The sequence below is a fragment of the Ambystoma mexicanum genome, chromosome 2q (genome assembly GCF_040938575.1).
Source record: "Ambystoma mexicanum isolate Mex_15411 chromosome 2q, UKY_AmexF1_1, whole genome shotgun sequence".
Taxonomy (NCBI): domain Eukaryota; kingdom Metazoa; phylum Chordata; class Amphibia; order Caudata; family Ambystomatidae; genus Ambystoma; species Ambystoma mexicanum.
Window position 1 is genome coordinate 881246705 of NC_090924.1, and position 23341 is coordinate 881270045.

Below are 23341 nucleotides of genomic sequence, written 5' to 3' on the forward strand. Positions count from 1 at the left end.
AGGAAAAGACCTTGCCTGATACATATAAATATTTTATTTTTCTATCTTTCATCGAAAATCATATCCTTATAGGTTCCTAACGTCAAAAGATCCCAACCTTTGGAAAACCAATCTCTCCAGGCATTTTAGGATGGAAGTCCCGTCTCCAGGAGTACTGTCAGAGTATTCCCATTCCAGAAACGCTAGTCTGGAGAAGCGATGCACCATCCAACACTGGAAGTAAGGAATAAATGCACTACCATAGCAACCTGTGATGACTTACATGCTGCTTCAAGTAGCCATAATCCGACCAGATAAAGCAATGTTATAACCAATCAAAAAGCTTCTCCTGCGGCCCCTTTTCCACGAGCAGACTAGAATTTAACCAATCATATTTCCTTCTTCAAAGATGCTGTCAGGGTTGGGAAACAGCTTGCATGGAATGATTTGCAGTGAGGTGGCTGGAAATAAAATTCGATGACAAAACTGGAGGCGAGCATTATGCTTATTCTTCTTTATTCCTGCATAGCACAGCATTTCAAATCTTTATTTTCATTTTTTTTTTGTGTAAATTCCCAACAGGCATAGAAACAAAAGTTCAACTCAGTAAACATGTAGAAACCAGGGGGAGAAGCAACTACGTCTCTCATGATCCCTTACAGACCAGTAGTCCTCAGCCTCAGTCCTATCCTCCAATGAGGGGCCCTCTGCCTGTATAAGATCCTGAAGCTCTACGTGCCTTCCTCTAAGTACCCATTGCTATCTATTCCCTCGTGCAGTATACTTATGAGGAAATGTAATATTCTTGAAGCTAATGACATGCGCTTTTATATTAGTATGCTACAAGACATATTCATGTATATTTATCACTATTCGGCGCAAGTGACTAGGCGCGTGGTAGTAGTAATATGGTGACACTCGAAATTCGTTTGTCTTTTTCGCGAGTTTACAGTTATAATTAGCACCAGCCCGCTAGCTATCTCGGTAGCTCCGGGGCACGGAGTCTGTGTGAGACGCGCAAAGTCACAGAGAGCCGTAGTCAGCTCCGGCGTTCCCGTTACTTGACTGGGGCTTTGGCGCACGTCGCCAACAGCCCGCGCATGCTCGGTGTGTCCCCCTCTATTCCTAATGGTCCCGAAACGAACACTGTTCACACAGCATCGCTCCGCTGTTCATCTAAGCACAGAGGCAAAGCTTGCTAGCGTTCTACCAGACAGAGGCTCAGACTACTAAGGCTGGAAAAAAAAAGAAAATATTTACTACGCCCTGAAACGCTGCAACAAGACAGACAGGTTGGCACAGTGTCTCTCCCATGTCCTTGTAATTGTCATACTGCATCATGGCTAGTGACAAATGAGACGAATATTGGGAACAATACAGCGAGGAGCAGGAGCTGCCAGACGAGGAATTAGACCTCTCACTCAGCTTCAAAAAAGTGCTAGGAGATTCCCTAGTAAGAGTTGTAGCTCAAGGAGTACAGCCAATACAGGACAGACTACAGGTTCTAAAAGAGATATTGGGCACCAGAGCTTGCTTACAAGACGATCCAGGTGAGGGGACCTCCACTATCAAGCCTCTGGAAGACAGGTATAGGGGGTGTAAAGTTGCTCGGAAGAGGAAACACTCTTCTACCCCCCCCCCCGGGCTCGGATATGGGGAAGAGAGAGAAGACCCTTGAGGCAGCTGATGCCTTTACCAGGCTTAAAGATGCGTTTCTCATTAAATCAGCATTTCCCAGCCTCGTACCCCTTACCCCAGGGGCAAAAAATATAGGGGATGCTCTATTATCCTCAGAGGAGTTTGAACAAGAGGAGGAGCAGGATGAGGGTGACAGAAGTCTCGGTAGAGAGAGCATAAGAACACAGAGCAAAATAACAAGGGAGAACAAAGCTAGCATAGTGGAGAGTACCCCGGAAGAGGAAGACATTTCAGATATGTTTGAACCAGAAATGATCAGACACCCCAGGTCCATGCAGTGGTCTCCATCCAGGGGTGGACTGGGAACCAAAAGAGGCCCTGGAAATAATTGTCAAACCGGCACCGTATTACCAATTTTCAGCAAGCCCAACCCTTTTCCTATGAGAAATGTTGGAAATAAAATAGGTTACCACACAAAAGAGGCCCAGGGTGCAGAGGCCTACCGGGAAATCTCCAGAGTTCCCTGTAGGCCAGTCCAGCCCTGTCTCCATCACCTAGAGTAGCCATATATATGGCTGAGAGGATCATAAAACCATTAGAAAAGGAGACCAGATTCCGGTTCAGAGCGGAATGCCCCAGACCGGAGCTTAGCGCTAAGGTAGCGGATACCCCCGAGCTAGACACAAAGATGCTTACCTTTGTTACTATAGCCGGCAAGGACTCCAGGAAAGGAATGGATCGCACTTGGTGGTCCTGTCAGGACAAAATACTAGACCTCACAGGGCCCATAGCGAAAATCATGGACCTGGAGGAGAGGTCCAAAGACACGGGGGAACCCGTGGATCCATTTATCTTAGCCGGCTGGGCTCAAAGGGCCGTGTGCCTGCTGGGGAATGCGAACACTGCCATCTCAGCTGAGACAAGGAGATCGATGCTATTGAAAATAGACAGTAAACTAGGAGACCTGGCCTCCTACGAAGCGGGAGAAGGGACTCAGGGTCTTCTCTTCGGAGACACTTTTGTCAAAGAAATGAATACATTCGTGGGAGCATACAAAGCACTTGAAAAAGCCCAGGCTACTATAAGGAAAGTCTTTCCAGGGCGTGTTTTTTCCGGGCTGGCCGACATAGAGGCTGATCGACCGGCCATTTCAATTCGAACAGAAGGCCCCAGGGTCCAAGAACCCAATACTGGGAATCGCGCCAGCAGGGCGCCTTCTTCCCGAACAGAGGCAGAGGATTTAGAGGGCACAAAGGTAGAGGATACTTCAGGCACCAGAACAACACTGCAGGTGAGAGAGCGCAGAGCGGCATATCCCCCAGTGGGAGGGAGGACCTTGTCCTTCATTCACAACTGGCACAAGCTTTCAACAGATGCATGGGTATTGCAGACCGTGCAGGGTTATCATTTAGAGTTTGTGGAGACTCCCATACAGCAGAGCCCTCCACCACGCATGCACAGCTCGCAGGCGGAGGTCAAATTGTTAGACACAGAGATTCAAGTGCTAGCACACAAGCGGGCCATAGAGAAAGCGCAGCAGCAATCAGCAAGTTTCTTAAGCAACATGATTCTAGTTCACAGAAAAGGCAAGGTCCGAACAGTCATAAATTTAAAAGAACTGAACCACTGGTTAGTTTACAGACATTTCAAGATGAAGGGAATCCATCTATTAGCGGACCTGCTCAAGAAGGACGATTGGCTAGCGCGTCTAGATTTGAAAGACGCTTATCTGACAGTGCCCATAGCACCGCAGTACCGGCAGTTCTTGCAATTCAGGTGGAGAGAGCAGATATGGCAGTTCAAGACCCTGCCTTTCGGTCTTGCCTCAGCGTCATGGGCTTTCATCAAGCTTCTGAGGCCCGTCGCATCAGCTCTGAGGGATCAGGGCATTTGGATGATCATCTACCTAGACTACATCCTTTTGATGGCGGAAGACAAGGAGAGATTGCAGAGACAGGTTCACTGGGCAGCATCTGTGATGTCAGGGCTAGGTTTTCTAATCAATACAGAGAAATCGGCCCTAGCGCCATGCAAGAAAATAGATTTTCTTAGCTTCACAATAGATACTAAGAAAGCCACGCTAGAGCTCCCTGCCCCCAAGATGAGATCCATAAAGAAGGATCTGAGAGCAGCTCTGAGAAGACAGGTTATATCGCTTCGGAATCTAGCTAGGATAGTTGGACTCCTAGCAGCCTCTATTCAGGTGATATTCCGGGGCCCTTTGCATTATCGAGCCCTTCAGAGGCTCAAGATCAGGCACTTACAGAAGGGATGGAGATATCATCACCAGGTACCTCTAGATGAGCGCAGCAAGTCAGAGCTCAACTGGTGGCTCTACAACATGGAAGCATGGAACGGCCGAGCCATTTTCGGAGACCTACCAGAACTCATTGTAGAATCAGACGCCAGCAGGTCAGACTAGGGAGCCAGGTGCGTTAACGCAGAGACAGGAGGGAAATGGTCTCAAGAAGAGCTAAAGTTGCACATCAACTGCCTAGAGCTCCTAGCAGGGTCCTTCGTGGTCAAATCTTTTGTCGAGGACTGAGCCCGTTCTTGCATCCTCTTGCGAATGGACAATATATCGGCAATAAGGTATATCAACAAGCTGGGAGGCACGAAGTCCAAGATGCTAGTGGAGCTAGCCAAGGATTTCTGGCACACCTGCCTAGAGAGAGAAATATCAGTCAAAGCGGAGTATCTTCCGGGTGTGAAGAATACAGTGGCAGCCTGGAACTCCCGGTACCTAAGGGATTCGAGCGATTGGAGACTGCACAAGTCAGTCTTCGACAAATTACAGCAGAAATGGGGCCCATTTCATACAGATCTGTTTGCTTCGAGACTGAATACCCAATTGCCAAAATATTTCAGCTGGAGGCAGGATCCGGGAGCAACAGGGACAAATGCGTTCCTGCACAGTTGGGAATACCATGCTCATTACGCCTTTCCCCCTTTCGCAATGCTGGTGAGGGCACTACCAAAGGTGCGCAGGGACAAACCGGAGCTAGTAATAGTAAATTTCCTAGCATCCCTGACCACGGGAGGGAAAGCCTTCAGAACGGTGGGAGTGTGTAGATTAGCCATCTCTGCCGGGCACAACCTAGTAGATGGAATTCCAGTAGGTGAACACCCAGCAGTGGCTGGGCTTCTTAAAGGAGTTAAGGTGATCAATCCCCCATCACCTAGATACTCGGTTCTTTGGGATGTTAACAAGATTACAGTTATTTGAGCAATGGCCCATAAACTACCTTTTGTCAGGGAAACAGCTGTTTAGGAAGTTAGCTACGCTACTCTGCTTAGTATCATGTAGAAGGGTATCAGATGTGAAGGCCTTAGAAATCGACAGAAAGATCTTCTATCCCGAAGGAATAGCGTTTAATATCGCGCAGCGCACTAAGACCAATTCTAAAGTCATTACATTCCCGTACTTCCCTGATAACAACAAGCTCTGCGTTGCACAGTGCATTAAGTCCTATGAAGCAGTAACAGCAGCTATAAGGCCGCGAGATGTAACTCAGCCATTGATAGCGCGCAGGAAACCGCTTAGAGCAGTTGCTCAGTCCACTATTGCAAGATGGGTGAAGGAGGTGATGGAGCTAGCAGGTATAGACATTTCGGTCTTCGGAGCCCACTCGGCCAGAGGAGCTATGGCTTCTGGAGCTTTTGCAGCAGGAATTCCACTGCAGGAGATCATGAAGACTGGTCCAGTGACTCAGTTTTCAGAACTTTCTATTTCAAGCCAGTCTCTAATATTTCATCAGCAGTAGTACAAAGCTTTGAACAAGCACAATGCTCGCCTCTGGTCTTGTCATAGAATGAAGATTGCCCAAGCGCACAGCGCAGGAAGACTTGATTCTATTAAAGACACAGAGGCGAGCATTATCCCTCCCATTTGGGAATTTCTGCTACCGAGACAAGAAACTGCTATGAGAGAGAAAATTGTATTGTTTGGTTACTATTGTACAATAATAACTATGGCAGAATGTTCCCCTCCCTAATGACCTCAATCTCTCTTTTATTGCATAGGAGACAAGCAAAAGAGTTCTCAAGAGTGACCGCCTACCAGATCAGCGGAGAGTGTACGAGAACAGGCCAGAATAGCGAAGGCCAGTCAAGTTTTAGAATGTTACTTAGACTGGTTCAAGAGTTAAGCAGCCAGAGAGAGAAAAAAGAAGAGGAAGGCACCTAGAGCTTCAGGATCTTATACAGGCAGAGGGCTCTTCATTGGAGGATAGGACTGAGGCTGAGGACTACTGGCCTGCGAGGGATCATGGGAGACATAGTTGCTTCTCCCCCTTGTTTCTACATGTTTACTGAGTTGAACTTTTGTTTCTATGCCTGTTGGGCATTTACATAAAAAAATAAAAAAATGAAAATACAGATTTAAAATGCTTTGTCATGCAGGAATAAAGAAGAATAAACATAATGCTCACCTGCGCGTCTTTAATAGGATCAATGCTTCCTGTGTTGTGCACTCAGGCAATCTTCATTATAGTACTTTCTCTAGTATAGTTAAATGGCATGCATATTGGCTGTTAGGGAGAATTCTCAAGAATGTGCTAATTTCCCTTACCTTCTGAGACACCCAGCAACTTTGCTGGATTTCTAGGATTTTAAATTTTACCTGGAAAGGGTGTGAGCCTTTTTTTCCACTCTTTCATGTATTTTGATGTGTGATTTACTTTTGTGTTCTTTGGATATCGGGTTTTAAACAACTCCATAGGCATCATCGTTTTCATGTGTGTCACACAGCACCTTCAGTGCAGTGGCAGAGGGGTGTCTTTCAGACTCCCAAAGGTTTAAATACCTTCTCTGGGACTGACTACCATCTCCCAGAGCATGTCAAGTTAAATTGACTTTGCTAGTCTTTTTAAATTCATAGACCCAGCACACACTATCTTCCTATAGAGTGCCAGAGGGGTTGCATAGCATCCTCTGTGTCTAAACAGTTATGTAACAGTCAAATGTTACCCTTTCCTCTTAAAATGGCTGGTGGCAGTGGTTTTAGAATGAACTACCATGATTTTTTCCGACCGCGAACAACGGTAGCTAAAAATCAGGTCAGCCATGGTTTTGAATATGGCGCCCATGACCCCTCTGTAAAAACAGACTCCAGTCACCTTTTTTCGCAGTTTCTTTTAGGAAAGGTCCTTCTTGTGTTGGGTCCCTTCGTTCGATACCCTTTGGCGGGCTTCAGTGCTGAAGCCCTCCTTTGACGCCTGAGTGTCTGGGGTGGACAGGATTTGAGGGAGGTGCCTGAAAATCCTTGTGCTTAGTCTCCTAGGAGACCTGAATGCACGACGAGCTGAAGGAAGACGACTGCTGCATTGGTTTGCCCGGCGAAGCCCTGCTGCAGGTCCGAATTGCCTGAAACTCAATTGACAGAGAAGCTCCTTCAAGGACGACTTCTTCCCTTGAGCTGGTGGGAACAACCGACTTGTAAGCAACCTGGACACCGCCTCCATACTGGTCAAATTCTCATCAGAGTGCTGTTGAAAACCAGATATCCAGTGAGAAGGATACCAGTTTGTGGACTTTAAGGCACTCACACCTTAAAACCGACGCTTAGCCAAGCTTGTGGCCTCTTTCCTGGGCAGTGCAGGAACCTCCCGATGTCCTCCTTCTCATCCCCATGACAGAAGCTCAGGAAAAGCGAGATCTGTAGGAACTGCCAGGAACAACTGCCTCAGCTACAGCTTTTCTTCATACATAAGGTAATGTGCAAACGCGGTGTGGAAATCCTTTCTGCCGCAGTGAAAGTTTGTGAAACTTTCCCAACTTTGGAGTCTTGTTGGCTCCTAATCTGACATATAACTCTTTTTCTGGCAAACTACTTCTTCGAACATTGGCAAAGGCTTAACTGTTTACCACCAGAACTGTGCTATCCTATCCAAGACTCTGAACCATTGACTTTGGCCCAGGCCTATTGAATTGAATTGCCAGTTGTAGTGAACTGAAACTATTTACCCTGCCTATGAAAGTAATTGTGCTTTAATTCTTCGAACCTTTGTCTTTCTACCCCTTTTGAAAGTTACTGAAGTGCCATTTTGCCCCCACTTCAGGGGAGCCTAACTTGTTCAGAAATGTATTGGTTGTGTACTGTAGTGTATTAGATTGTGATATTGAGCTGTTTCTTACTAGTGGAATGTTTTCCAACTGACTGTGTAAATAAATGTATATTCTTTTACCAAGAAACCTTGAATAGCGTTTGTTTGAACTACTGTGATTGCAAGTCCTTTGTCTAACATCTCGTACTGCTTACATCCTTCTTGAGATAAGTCTGGCTGCTCAGCCACTGCTACTACATAACTGTGTAGTACAGGCTTGTACCAAAGGTGGGATTGTGCTTATACATGTACTCTTAATTATGTGTAGTGTTCCCAAAGGGTACTGCATGTAATTCTGCATATCATTGGCATTAGTTAAAGGTACTAAATCAGCAAACCAGATAGCCAACTCCTTCTGTAGAAATTAACCGTATGGCTGCATGTATGAATATGACACTGAACATATGGCAACCCTTTCCAATGTATAGATGCCCTTTCATGGAGACAAGTGATGTTGATACAATAGGTCTAAGAACTAATATTAGAATGTGGTACTGTCAAGCCAGATCAGGTGTCCCACCGAGACCATGTTACATACACAACTTCCATAGAATCCGTTAGCCCTTGCATCTTACCTTTCAGGTAGAGTACTACTGCCTGGCATCAGTCTGCAAGGAATTAAAATGCTGCAGCTCAGATCTAGACTCTCATTTAACCCAATAGGTTTTATTGTAGTCATAGTAGAAACATTGAATGCTTCTTTCTGCAACAGAGCATTGGTCATAGTCAACTAGTCAACAGGTCATAGACGAAATACATTATAATACCTAAAGCATCTATTGCAGTTGATACTTCCTTTCTGGTGAATGATTAGCTAAATATGATCTGCGACTGTTCATACTGACTGCAGATGTAATTGTGGCCTATGTACATTTCTCCACACGGTTATTCGATGCCATTGACCACCACTGTTAAATCACAGTTGCAATGTTCTTGAGCTGAATTGCTTTACCATTTGTCAAATGGAGAATCTTTAGTATTTTCATAATACTGCTTGAGTTGTTAATAGCTGGGCCTGGATAATGGCAATTTGTCAGTTGTTCCAAGCAAGCAAGTCACTAATTAACCCGTTCTAGTTGGGTGTTTTAATCCTTTCCAAAACATTCACTATCGGTTGTCCACTCTCTTTTCGTTATTTCAATTGTGCAATACATTTTTTATACTGTTTTAGAAAACGTGTGTTACAGTTAATTAATACAGATTGACCATACGCATAGTCTAGAGAACCAAGCAAGATTCTTAAGTATTAATGTTGTGCCTTTATACTGTAGTTAAAATTGTATTTTACATCTGGAGTAATTACAGAATAAAATTGTATGAAACAATTTCCTAATCAGATTTGAATTGATGACCAGTGTTTATGATGTGTTTGACCATCAGCATTTGGGTTTAAGGCAATGCATAATTAAATAATAATAATGCATTTAATGTGATACAGTTTATAAATAAACTGTAAGCATTTCATATACATATCATAAACGTAATCACAATCATAAATCATTACAATTAATAATGAATACAAAAGAATATTCATACCAAAATAAGATAGAGAAAGAGAAAGATAAAAGAGTACAAAAAATACAATATAAGCCAGAAATACTAACAATACTAAAAAAGGGATTCTTTAACAGAACCCTCATTTCACTTCATAAGGAACAAACCATCCTTAAGCAGCTTTAATTGCCGGTAACACTATACATAGTCATTAGCAGGGATTACAGCCAGAAGAGTAAGGAGGTCAACATAAAATGCAGTTAGCCACAAATCATGATCAAATCACAAGCCTCAACCCGACTCTAGAAAGACCAGGTCAACTAGCGTTAGCAGTTCTTATAGAGCTATTCCCAGAGTCTTCTCTATCATCAACCATTGTATATTGACATTAGTAACCTCATATTCTTAGCACTGATACATTGAAGCCAAAAGGTCTTCTCACTTATAAATTCCAAATTATGGACTTATCTATCATAGTGCAACTGGTAGGTCTTTATCATGTTTGGGCATTCAGTTAGAAAATGCTTAGCTGTTTCTGTCGTATCTCCATTCTTGCATATCTGGCAATAACGATCCAGTAAAGACATCTGACTTTCATTCCCCTTGCCTGCCAAAACAGGTAGGTGACCCATTCTAAGTAATAGAATAAATAGTCTAAGTCTGATTGACGGGCAGAGATTGAGATATTTCTGTAGCTTCTTGAATGTATACAATACATATGAAACACATTGATACTAAACTGATAGCATCGTTTTCTAGCCAGTCCCCTAATTCTATATGTTTGTTTAATGAAAACTTCACTGCCATATCACTCCACCATCTTGGAGTCCAACAGATCTCTCTAAAGAAGCTTTCCATTGTTTTCTTGAGGTGACAATTTGTAGACACCTTCAGTGTTTATTAATGCACAGCTACCAGGAGTTGATTTTCTGGATCGTTGTTCATTTTTAGATACAACTCAGCCCACTTTTTTAAAACAATGGATTTTAATGATATGAGCCCCAACTCTAATCTAACAATGGCCATAGAAATGCATACCGGGAGGCCTAAGATCTTTCTCCAAAATGTACCCTCTATTACTTGTAGCCATTTAAGGTCGATTGATAGAAGGAAATTGAGGCCATAAGTTACCATGGGGGCAAGCAGCCGGATGTACAGCTGTTGCGCACCCCATATAGTATATCCATCATAGTTAATAGTGAATCGGTGCACCAACGCTGTAATCTGGGCAGCCCTAACTATACAAGAGTGTTTACATGTAGTATAATCTCCCATGGCGTCAATCTTAACAGCTAGATATTTATATTAGGGCATATATTAGATCTCTAGGTTTCGAATCATTAATCTTGGATGAGCGATATTCCTGCCAGTGAAAACCATCACTTGAGATTTGTCACGATTGATTGTCAATCCATTGATTTTCCGCATATGCCAATAGAGCTTCAGTAGATCTAAGAAGCTCACTAAATATATGATCTAGAATGACAAGGTCATCAGCATAGGCTAATACTGGGCAATGGGCAGTGCCAATCAACGGTGGACAGTTGTGTACTATTCAAGTGGCCACTGGAAGGTCATGGACAAATAGATTATAGAGTAAAGGTGCTGTTACGTAACCCTTTGTGACTCCCCTATTTTATACTATCTGGTTGTTCATATTCCCCTGGGAGTCAAGTTTAAGGGACACTTTAGTGTTTGGATGTAATAACATCAAGTAGTACAGCAATCCATCTGGGCAGCCCACTGACTCTAATTTTAGCCATAATAATACTCTAGATACCGAATCAAAAGCTGCTTTGAAATCCATGTAAACAGCATACAATGTTGGATTGGTACTTGTCCTAGCTCTCGTGTGAAGGGTATCCATAATTATAAGATTATGTGTTGTTGAATACCCTTGTTGTCTAAATCCACTTTGTAATCGACTGAGCAGGCCTGACTTATTCACCCACACATGTAGCTCATTCAGTAGGAGTGTTGCAAAGAGTTTGCCTGTGCAATCTAACATAGACAGAAGTCTATAATTGCCCAGCTCCATCTTATTGCCCTTCTTGAATACCGGTATTAAAATGTCATTCTGCCATGATAGAGGTATTTTTCCTTCAGCTAATACTTTTTTAAAAAGGATTTTTAATAGTCCTGCCCAGAATTCTGGCTTGCTCTTAAGTACAATGTTAGCTAGACCGTTAGGACCTGGTGCTCGAGAGGATTTTAAACTCTTGATCTTAGAGAGTAGCAGATAGTAGGTCACTTTAATAGGAGGACAAGGTGGAGCATAGTTTACTACAACCACGCTTTTTTCACTAGCTGAAATATTACGACTTTCCAAGAAACTCACCCATTGCTGTGCACCAATGGGGTTAATCAGAGGAGTTTTCCCATTGCCCCTGGATTTCCCCAGTAACACCCAAATATTTCTGGTATTCTTGGAGCATAACACTTGGATTGTTTCCTTCCATCATGTGATTTTCTCTAGATGTCTCTTTGATTTCATCTTAGATCTAAACCTAATTTTGATTGCCCTACATATGGAATAAAAGGCCTTATGAGTAGCGCAAGGTTTTTTTGCACTACATATTTCCTCTCTAAGTTCCCTTTTGATATCTCTTATGCTCCAATCGTAGGGTTTATTTTTAACAAACTCGTTTCCAATCATCCCCACAATTGAGGTACCATGGGTGCTCGTAAATAAAGAGATCCATTTCTCAATAGCGCTTACTGACATTGTCATGAATACATTACAATCAAGAATAGGTTCTGCTGACACTGCCAGGGCCACTTCAGCTATATTTCTTTATGACCAATGTATGCAGGTCGCAGCATGGTTAACTCGCATATTGCCCGTAGGTTTAGAATTATGGTAAACTTCGTCAGCAACAAATATTAGGGTTAGTGAGTCATGGACACTCGACAAATTAGGGTTTACCTTCATGTCCTTAACACAGGATGCAATTTCAGGACAAAAAAATATATAATCAAGCATACTCTGAGTATTGCCACTGTTCCATGTGTGATTCCCGGAGCAATCACTAAGAGTCCTCCCATTTACCATTTCCAGGTCCCAACTACAAAAATAATTAAATAAGGGAAAGAGATTATATAATGCATGCAGCAAAGATTTTTAAACTGTATGGTGTTGATGAATCTTTGCTTTGAATCTCATGATCAATACATTTTGTTCTATATCATGTCCATATAATTAATAGCCCTTTATAGTATGTCCATTCGAAATTATGGTATACAGTTTTTATAACGAAAATGTTTTATAGAATGAATATATAACGAAAATGATACAAGGAAAAACATGTATGTGGGCGTGGGGTAAAGGGTTAAATCTTGTGGGGAAACGGTCGGGGTGTTTTTTTAGGTGTGAGAAACAGAGGTTTGGGGGATCCCCCTAATAAAAAAAAATAAAAAACAAAAAGAAAAATGTGTTATGTTTTGTTGTTATGCAATTTTCATTATATGTGCTTTCTTTATAAAATTATTCATTATAAAGACATGTAACCGAAATTATTCCTGGAACAATTCTTTGTGGCAGTATAGTTTCCTCAGTTCCACACGGAGAGCCAGGGACTGCCCTCTGGTACTTTGTATGTTGCAGTTCTGGCTGATTTAGGGCCAAGTCAGGTGCATCAGTTATGACCCAGCATATATAGGCCTCTCTAGGTTATGAGTAGTTGGTGTCTGTTAGTTATCATCCGGGTCCACCTCAAAGGTCTGTTTATATGCGATACACATGTTTTGAACTTGTCTACATTGTCCCCTCCAGAATATGAGTAGCCAATCTCTGCTTTTGAGATTAGGGACTACCAGAGGGCACAGTTTCACCCGATGGTGTTTGATTAAAATAGTAATTGACTTTATGTTCGTGGTGCCAATATGTTGTCGTTTGTTTTAAGTGTCACTGACTTAATACCTGTGTTTTTAATGTGTTTTTGGTTTGTATATAATTTTCTTTTTTGAGAATGTATTAAAATATATTTTGGAATAATAAATTACCATGTCACAAAAATTAATTGGTTCATTGATCGTTCCTTAATGTGTTTGAAGTGACATGTATCATAAGTGTTCTGTTTCTTTGATGATTTCTTGATCAAGTAGGTTGCATAGAAATAACCACTATGAGGTATACCATGCTTATGTAATTAATAGCCTTGTAAAAGTAGGTCCATTTCAAATTATTCCTGGTGGGAACAATTCTTCAGCGTGTCTAATATAATTTAAAAACAAGACTCGTAGCTGAAGTCAAATGCATCAACACCTCTTGTGATCAAAGTGATTTACTGGATAGGCAAAGTAGGTTCTATGGGTGCCGGTAGGGACAACTGACTATCAGTTAAGCAAACCCGACTATCACTGATATGCTACACAAACAACAGTGTCAATTCAGAACAAGGACCACGGTTCTAATTTATGTCACATTCAACACATCTTCTACATGTATCCAATGGTCCATTGCACAGCACTGGCACCTTCAGACGATTCGGCCAATACTGTCCCCACTTTTGCATATGGATGAGAGTGCACCATGAGGGTGTACTTTCAGAAACGTGTTCCTGTGGGGAACTGATGGATAAATACACTAGAGACATGTTTTAAGCACTAGGAAAGTGCTTTTTAAAGTGTTTAATGGACTCACTAATAAACAATAATTTAGCTAACACCACACCACAACAGGATTTCAGAATAATCACTCCATCACACATAACTTGTTTTGTCACCTATGCTATGAAAAGACAGTGTGGCCCCTAATATGTTGCTAAAACTTGCATCCTACTCAAGACCCCCAAGAATGAACAATAGGAGCAGAATAAAGCAGGGTCTAGATTAAACCAATCTGACACTGCTGAACACACCAGTGTCACAAGGCAGCTTTAAGGCATTCAGTATGTCCTGAGCTGCTCCATCAGATATGACAGGGGTGCATACCTTTCACAAAACTGGGTTCCTCAAAATCGGGTCTCAATGATGATACAGAGTTAGTTTGATTTTTCATTTTATTGTTTCCACTTTAGGCAACTTTACAACTAGCGATATTTTTACTTTCTTTGTTTCTGTGTTTTACCTTGCCCCAGAGCAATATATAATTGGCTTACATACCTCAGATCTGCTTGCGGATCTGCTCCATAGTCAAGGTGAAACACTGTACAGCATTGTGTCTCCATAGCTACCGGTGACTACTGACCAATGAGGGATGGTTTTCACATTTTATTTCAGCAGATGCAGTGTATCCATTCAATACTCGGCTTTCCAGTTTTGTTTTGAAACATTTCATTCTTCCAGAGTCACTTCTCAAAGGAACTGGGATAACACATAGTGAATCTTGGGCAGCTATTACCCCCTTCTTTCCTCACTTGTCCCCCTCTAATACTGCTCTGAGTAAGTGTGTTCAACTATAATAAGTGGGAAACTGTATGGGTAAGCTTTCAGGGTTTAGGTTTTAACTGATAAAACCTGGTGAAAACCCACCAAGATCTAATCATTGGTTTTCTGTGGAAACCAGAAAAGTACTAAATTCTTGCCTAGTGGCTGTATTTTTGTATGCTTCTATTTTGCAGCATTTGTTTGAGGAAGTGCCCTAGGGCAGAGGCAGTGATGCAAGAAGACTCTGGGGACATGCCATGAACAGAGCTGTATGCTGAACTCATCTCTTGTTAAGTTTGTCAGGTTGGTGGATCAGCTTATCAGTAAGGAAGTCTCATATTGAGGTACTCATGTTAAAATGCAAGTCACAAGGATTTTCTCAAAAGCATTTTCTCATGCTCTAGGCAGCTCTGGATTTGCTCCAGGGTTAAGCTTTGCAGAACAGGTATGAATCAGGTAGTGGGAGCAAATATGAGTTGTCCAAGGCACCTCCTGACTCACTCCAGTGCATGTCTATGTGAATTGGTCCCTCTGAATTTAGATCAGGCTAAACGTTCTCTTTTATGAGTGCAGAAGACTGGTTGGCAGCTGGTTTCTGTCGTTTGCCCTTTGCAATCCTTACGTAATACCACCCAAGAATGTCCAAGTGTAAAGAGTCTGGGTTACAGCATCTGCTAAATGTGATACATTTCAGCAATATTCATTGATCACAATTGCACACGTCAGAAAATAAATAATTAAATATGTTTTAAACCTCAGTAGTGCTCTGCTATGAGAAACAGGTTAAAACAGGTCTCCCTTTTAAGTAAATGAGACAGTTCACAGACACACATGCCAACATGTTGAAACATCATTCTACCTGCGTTGCTTCATCGATAACACGTAGAACTATTTCTACAATGTTGTGAATTTCATGACACATGTTTTAAAGATGTTAAACGTAACACAATGCTGTTGATTTTAAAGCAGATACGTAACTATGGACTGCAAACATATTGGGCCTCATTACACGGTAGGAGGTAACCATGGCGAAATAAGCGCCATCGCTTCCCCCTACCGCCTTCTGGGTCCAGGTAGGCGGTATGGGGACTTACCGGGTCATTCAGACCCTTGAGGACCCGGTAAGTCCCCATGCCAATTGCCATTCCCCATTCCCATCCGAGTCCCCATTTTGCTCAATGGGAATGGGGAAAGAGCTAATAACGGTTAACGGTACCGCTATTAGTGGTACCGTTATTTGCTCTGAAGTCCCTCAGCGGGTCCCTTCCTTAACGTGTGGTCTGACCACACGTTAAGGACGGGACCCGCTGAGGGACCTCGTAGTAGGCGGAGGGGATTACCGGCACTGGTGCCCTTACCGGTGCCGGTAATCCCCCACCGCCTACCGTGTAATGAGGCCCATTGTCTTGAAAATAAAAAGCAGGTGAAGGGAGAAACTGGGTAAAGCAATCTTTTCATACTTACATTTTAATTTCACCCGCAAAAGCCCATTATTCCAAATGCGATGTATGCTGCAGTATGTGCCATAGTGGCTCCGGTGACAAATCCTTTACAAACCTGTCCCTTTCTCTCTGTAAAATGAATAGTGATGACAATCCATCAATCCATTGGCATTATAGAGGTCATTTTAATGAAAAGTGTAAATTGCTGGAAGGGGACCTTTTACGTTTGCACTCACGTGCAAACAGTTCCTCCCTGTCGAGTTTTAGACAGTTGTACTACAAAGAGAAAAACACGATGCAAATACAGGCGTAATCACCTGTACGACTTTGTTTTTACACTTCTTGGTGGAAAATATGTAAAGGCTGCCTGTCTGGACATCATGGAAAATCAAGACTTAAATATCCATGAGGTTTTCTTGAGATTAGAAACTACATTGGATAAAACCACAGAGATGATAACATTGAATCAAACACAGACTATTAACAGTAAACCATCATTGCCCAACGAGGAACCTCAGCTTTCTCGCAAGACCTAGCCAACACTGAGGGCTCTATCACAAATTTGTTGGTATCCCGGCTGTAATTCCACCGGGAAACCGTCAATGGAAATAGCATTACCGTAACTCAGTCTGGTGCTATAAGCGACAGATCCCGAGTTGCAGTAAGGCTGTAAATCCCAATTCCGTAGGACTCTATGGGGCATGCTGGCCACTTTAACTGTGGTGCAATTTGTGGCATGGTAATAGCGCTACAAATGGGGTTGAAGGGAAGATTTTTATCTCCAGCAAGAAGCTGGAGGTAAACCTCCCACTTTTCACCCAAACTCGGGATTGGGCGGAGCGGTAATGTGGCAGTAGTAGCGTTACTGCCGCATTATTGCCGTTCCGCCCAACTCCTGATGACCCCCAAGTCTGATATGTGTGGTAAATATGGTGGCAAACCAAGAACTAGAGAACATACGAATAATACTAAAGGAAGCAATCATGTATTGAAGGCTGGAGACACAAAGAGTAGGTGCTGTAAATCTGATGATGTAGGGACAAAGGAAATAAATTTTGCCTCGCAGAAGGAGAACAAGTGTGCAAAGCCTACTAGTGGCATGAAAACAATACATTTTACCAGTTCTTTGGTTTTTGGGGCTACCTGTGATGCCTGGTTTAGTAGGACCCCAATCTCAGACAAAAGGTTCTAGACCATATATATGAACCGCAGGAAGGATGATAATTATTGTTTTCTTCTAGATCTTCCTCCCTGGGAGCCTCCTCTGGTGAAGGTACTGACATTTGTCCCTAGGCTGAATTCATCCTCTGAGGAGGATACAATTTCCCTCATGAATAAGGTAGCCCACTTTGTCAAAAGCAACTGTGGTGTCGTTCTAACAAAGGGAGTGATTTAATGATGGCAAAATACTCCTCCTGGTTAGGACAGGGTCCAACATCGACCCAAGAGGATTGGGTGACCATTACTCTGAGCCACCCGACCAAGTTCTCGCATCTATTATGGAGAGCAACACATCATTGTATAGCCATGTCAGGGACTGGTTTCCTCCCTTTTGGGTTCTTCTATAGACCAGAGGCAGGCCAGATTAATTTGGCTAAGACTACTTTTAATTGCCCCTCTTCTAATTCAGTATTGTCTAATCCGAAGCACCACATTAACCCATGATGCGGGTTGGTTTGCGGACCAAATGAGCAAGTAGAACTACCAATCTCTAATGGATTAAAGTGCTTGAGTGGAATAGAGGAAGTAGATAAAGATTTGGAACCTGACGGAACTAAGCACTCTCTGCAACCCCAAGCTTAAACCTGCAGGATTTAAATGCAGAAGCAAAAGGGGTCTAGGGACACTCTGATAAGGGTATCGAAATGGGGAAGAGGGGTGAGGACATTGTCATGTCTCTGTATATGGGTAAAATAGAAATTTAAATCTTGGTATGAAACATTGTCGATCTTTATAGAAAAGTGCAAGAAGGTTTATTAAAACTATTAGATTATTATGCTCCAAGAAACATGGACAACTGAGCCTATCCATCTCTCTTTTGTTTGTTTCATATGCCAGCAATCAGTCTAAAATGAAAGGAGACCCTATGGAGGCATAGTTACTTACATATCCAGTACCCTGTGTTGGGAAATTAAACAATCGCATGCCTCGAATTTTAACATATTGTTCCTAATTGCTAACATTACAGGAACCAAACCACTTGATCTTGTTAATCTATATCATACAAATGGTAGTAGGTCGTTGATTCTATTAAAAACATTACCATGCAAAAGGATTGTATTTATCATGAATCTGATCTGCCAATTATCATTGGAGGGGGTTTTAAACTTAGATTGTGTATGGGCGAGGACCTCCTCTATGACGAAGATGAGGAGCAGGCCTTCTCTGTCCCATTCCCCTGTTTGATGGATCTGGCTACCTCTAATGGTTTACTTCTCTTATGGGATATAATGATAGAAACTGTCTACAGAGCAATAAATAGTAGGTAGCAGTCACTGTTTGCTGGGACATTTACATTTAATAATGGTCGCTTTCGCAGCATAATCGATTACATTTTAGTTCCCATGAAATGCTTAGGTCATATAAATGGCTTTGAAATTCTAAATTGATGTAATACTCACCATACCTAACTTGCACTTGTCTGGGATTGGGCTCGGGAAGAGCCTAAAGTTACCCAACCAACCTATCCTTTACCACTTGATAGAGAAATAAATAATAGGGTGCTGCGCTGTAGGGTAGAAAAGGACAATGTTTTTTATAAGCAAAGTGGTGGAATCTGATAAGGATAATGTAACAATCTGTTTAAGTGTGGACGCTCCACCCCAATGAGGTTAAGGGTGTTTGGTTCTTTTATTATGAACTGCAAATACATCTTTAGTATTAAGCATTTCTTGGTGCTGTAAAGGCTACCTGTGGAATTCTGCTATCATTAGGCAGAGACGCAGAGAATATAACTGAGAATAACCTAAACAAAGACAGGAGATTAGTAGTGGTCGTTGGGAGGCGCTATGCGAGGCTGCACCCTCATATGATAATAAAACCTTTGGAGGATCATAGCAATGCCATCTAATGGCTATGATGTGGCTTGTTCTGAAGACCCCAAAGTGCATAAGCTTGAACACGATTGGGTTTGTACTCTTGGTGTCAATTCAACTATGGAGGGTGACAGAAATACAATGTATGCATCTCCTAGACAGTGGGCCTCTTGATTGTTTTTTGGTAGGGGGACTTGAATTGGTGATTGGACAGCAGAGAACATTTAAGGTTCCTGGAGTTGATGGGGTACCAAATTACCTTTTTCGCTCCTGTATTGATCTATCAGCCCCCTCCCTTACGCAGGTGGTCAATGCTTTTCTGAATACACATTTTTTACCTGAGAGGTGGAAAACTGCCACTGTTGTGCCTATTTGTAAAAAAGAAACACATCTTTTAAGTCATCCTATCGTCCTATCACCCTGTTGGATGGAATATCCAACCTGTTCTCTGGCATACTTATGAAAAGATTTGAGGAGTGGGTTATGAAGCAAAATGTCCTTTCAGACATTCAGTTGTCCCATAGGTCTGGGATGGGCACTATAAATCAGCTTGTTAATCTACATTGGCTTCTCTCCAAGTATTTCTTCGTTATGGGGAATCCTGTCTATGTGGCTTTTATGAATCTTAGCTCTGCCTTTGACCACGTGGCAAGGAGTTTCCTTTGGAGCCCTCTTGATGATATGGGTGTCCAAGACCTCTGTTGAGTATTTTGGAGTCGCTTCACACTGACTCGTTGGTCCATATTTATTATGGAGATGGGCAGAAGTGAGCAGTATTATTAAGGTAGAGAAGGGGTCCGGTAGCAGTGAAAGTTTGATTTCTTCCTTTTCAAACTCTATGTCAACCCCTTCCCACCATTTCGAGCAAATATAAGCACAGATGTACTACACTGCAGATGAAGAAGGCTGCCAGTTTTAGGCTATGCATATAATGCTGCACTAAGAGCTAGAACTCCAAAGTCACTACAAACCCTATTTCATTAGTATAAAAAAATTAAAAATGAAACAAGGTATTGGCAACATCTTTAGGTTTGTGAAGACTCTTCAACTATCTTTGGTTAAACATATGAATAACATCCTACGGAGGGAGGGGTGAGGCTAGGGCCCTATGGTAGTGAATTGTGGGGTGTGGGCACCTTTTGGGTGTGCCCCGGACTGCAGCAACATATATTACTCATCTCGAAAATGGTCAAGCCCACATTTCAGTTATTTTGTTGCTTAAACCTATTCTATTCTGTAATTCTCTCTGGCTGGTCATGGTGATAATGTAACCACATTTCTGAGAGGACACTTACTTTCCTTGGGTAGCTCCAACAAAATAGAATGGCTCTCTTGGAACGTGAGCTTTAAATCCTGACACCATTGCCCCAGTGTCTGCTGAAGTGCTAAGACCAACGTTTATGAAGTCATGGGGAAGTAATAGGGAGGGTGTGAGTATTTTGAAGTCCTCCATAGGACAATACCTCCCTCTTTTGCCATTCTAGGGGGAGACAGTGGGCCTCATTACAGGTCGTGCGGTCCGGAAATAACACTGGCGGTAAACCCGCCATCACTGTTAATTCCGGACTGCCCGATCCCAAGTCCTGCAGGCGGGAGGTGGCGGTCCCGCCAGGTCTGACCTGGCGGGTTTACCCGCCTGCCTGCAGGCAGACGAGGAAACACCGGCACCATCACGAGATGGTGCCGGTGTTTCCATGATCCCCATTCCGCCTCCGGAATTCCCAGGACACCGGGGTAGTAATGCCCCGGTAATTCCGGGAATCACGGAGGGGAATGGTAATACGAGTCCGTTGGTAACCAGGCGGTTTTACCGCCTCAGTTACCGCCAGACTCGTAATGAGGCCCTATGTATGAACTTGGTGACTAATTTCCATCACAGACCACTTGTGACACGAACCAGATTACATGTTCTGTATGTTAAGGCTGTAACTGGCAAATGGTCCATTGTGAAGTATTCAAATGATGTATGTTGCCCCTGTGGTGCAATTGAAACTCTGGCTCACTTGGGTCTCTTTTGCCCATTATATAATGATTTGCAGTGATGTTATCTTCTTGGCCTTTTAAGAGATTATCGTGTAAAATATGGGAAATCTGCTTTTATGCTATTTATGTCTATATCAGATGCTGCAAGTGATTCTAAATGTGTTGTTATCTACAAAATGCCATGAAAAGCAGAACATTTGCAGTTGTTGAGCAGGTGCAAGTGAATCTTGGCAATGTGATCTTAGCGCCACACACCTGTCAATCACTGATAATCTGTTGGTGCCTTCTTGTTTTGCCCCCCTTTCCTCTACCTAAGCAGCCCTTCAGCCTCTTTTCCTTTGCAGTTGGTGAGCAGGTGCATGTGGGTGGATCTCAGTCACATGACCTAAGCTCAACCCACCTGTTTAGCCCTGCCCCTTCCTTTCTGTTCCCAATGCTTAGATCAAGGGTGTCTCTCACTTGAGCGTCTGAAGTGAACGGCAGTCAAAGAAAAGGGCCAATCATTTGTGGACCTCTTCGGACCCGAAGGAACCAGGAACAGAACCATTGCTTCTCTAACATCGGGTAAGCTCCCTCGAATATGTGTTTCACGCATCTCTCCCTACAGCCCATCCCTAATAGCACCACTCAACGCCAACCACGCCACTCACCAGCAACATCATGAAAACTGCATCACAACTTCACCCACATCACCATAGACCCCATCATCATGTCATGTCAACATGTCATCATCCACCACTACACCAAAACTGATGTTCGCCAATGTCCGCTCAGCAATCAATCATGCAGCAGACATCGACAACCTCATTACCACACATGACTAGGATGCCATCTTCATTACTGAGACTTAGATGGCATCCACCTCCATTCATATCCTAGATGTCCTCATAACCAACAGCTACAGAATTCTACAACAAGACCATCAAAACAAGATAGATAGAGGCCTCATCATCATTCACAAGGTATCATGGCCATGCACCCACCTAGACGTTGATATCATTGGCTCTTTCGAAAACCTTTCTTGGCACTTCCCGCTCTCCCCAATGGACTCTGTCCTTTTCACCTTATATACAGACCAACCAAACCCAACACTTCCTTCATCAAAGAATTCACAGACTTGGTCACCACTGTGTCTCTCATGCCTTCTGCTTTACTTCCCATGTCTGCTTTGCTCATTTTTATGGGGAAACTGAGTAGTCCCTAAGACTATAAGTACTGAGAGACTATGGGCCTAATTCACAGAAGTGTTTTATAATGGCAAAAAGCCCATTAGAAAACACTCTGTGAATTAGACCCTATATCTCTCGTTTGTGAATTATTGTATTGTTACAATTGCACACATCACCTTTAAGTGAAGTGCAGTTTGGATAATTTGCATCCTCATATCAGTTTATATAATGGCTTTTTAGTTACTTTTACATTATGCCTAAGAGACGCTGGTGGCAGCTGTGCTATTTTTACAGTTTTTTTATACAGTTTACTTGTGCACTTTCACATTTACCGCAAAATGGCTAATAAAGGTGGCTAGCACCCTAAGATGGCCATGCCACAAGGACTTTGGCTTGTTCTCTGGCCATATTGTTCTTTGGCGTTCTTCATCTCTTCTCAGGTCAGGAAATGCCTTATATGGAAACCCCTTTCCCGAGGTGACTTTTGTGTGACTTTTGTGAGCTTAGGATTGGTTACTGTGTGCGGCCAGAGGAAGGGACTAGCACTGTCCGTCAGTATGAATGCTGCAGATTCTCACCATTTATGGGCTTGCACGCAGCCTGTATCTTGGATATAAGGAGGACTCTTAGCACAGTTCATCAGATCATTGTTGGAGCGAAGTCCTCTACCAAGAAGAGCAGCCTGCTGGTGAGCTGAGTAGGACCCCTGCAGATGACCAGCATCGATTCCAGTGTTGTTCCGCTGAAGCCCTGCTCATATGTCCTGATCTCAAGACACCCTTTGTTGGTGCTTAGACCCCTAGACCAGTGAGAACAACTAGTCACGACTCCTGCTCGATTATCCGTGCCTGCTGAGTCTTTGGAAGTGTCCCTGGACTAACCAGTGGACAGTTCAGCTCATCTCTGGGCTATATATGAGCAGAGGCTTGGAACTTTGCAGATCTTCAGCTTGTCCCAACATGTCACCTGTTTCTGCATTTTCAGCAATATTGCACCAATAGAAGCAGTGTTGAACCAGCTCCTGTGTGCCGCTGGAAGATCACCTGTCACTGCTTGACTGTGATGACCTCTGTTGAAACTTGCTGTCATCTTGTCCTAGAGGTGTTCCATGGCTATCTGTCCCATAGAAG

The 23341-nt window shown here is 42.9% G+C and overlaps 1 protein-coding gene across 4 annotated transcripts in view; it reads right to left on the bottom strand.

Annotated features, from left to right (window-relative positions):
- APBB1IP (amyloid beta precursor protein binding family B member 1 interacting protein) overlaps positions 1 to 23341 on the bottom strand; it is a 1612974-nt gene that overhangs the window by 1487834 nt on the left and 101799 nt on the right. For 2 of the 4 annotated variants that reach the window (XM_069648144.1, XM_069648147.1), the window contains exon 2: positions 16047 to 16153. The exons of the other annotated variants lie outside the window; for them this stretch is intronic. The gene's annotated coding sequence lies outside the window, so the exon portion shown is untranslated. The remainder of the gene's footprint in view (positions 1 to 16046; positions 16154 to 23341) is intronic. 4 annotated transcript variants of the gene reach the window in all.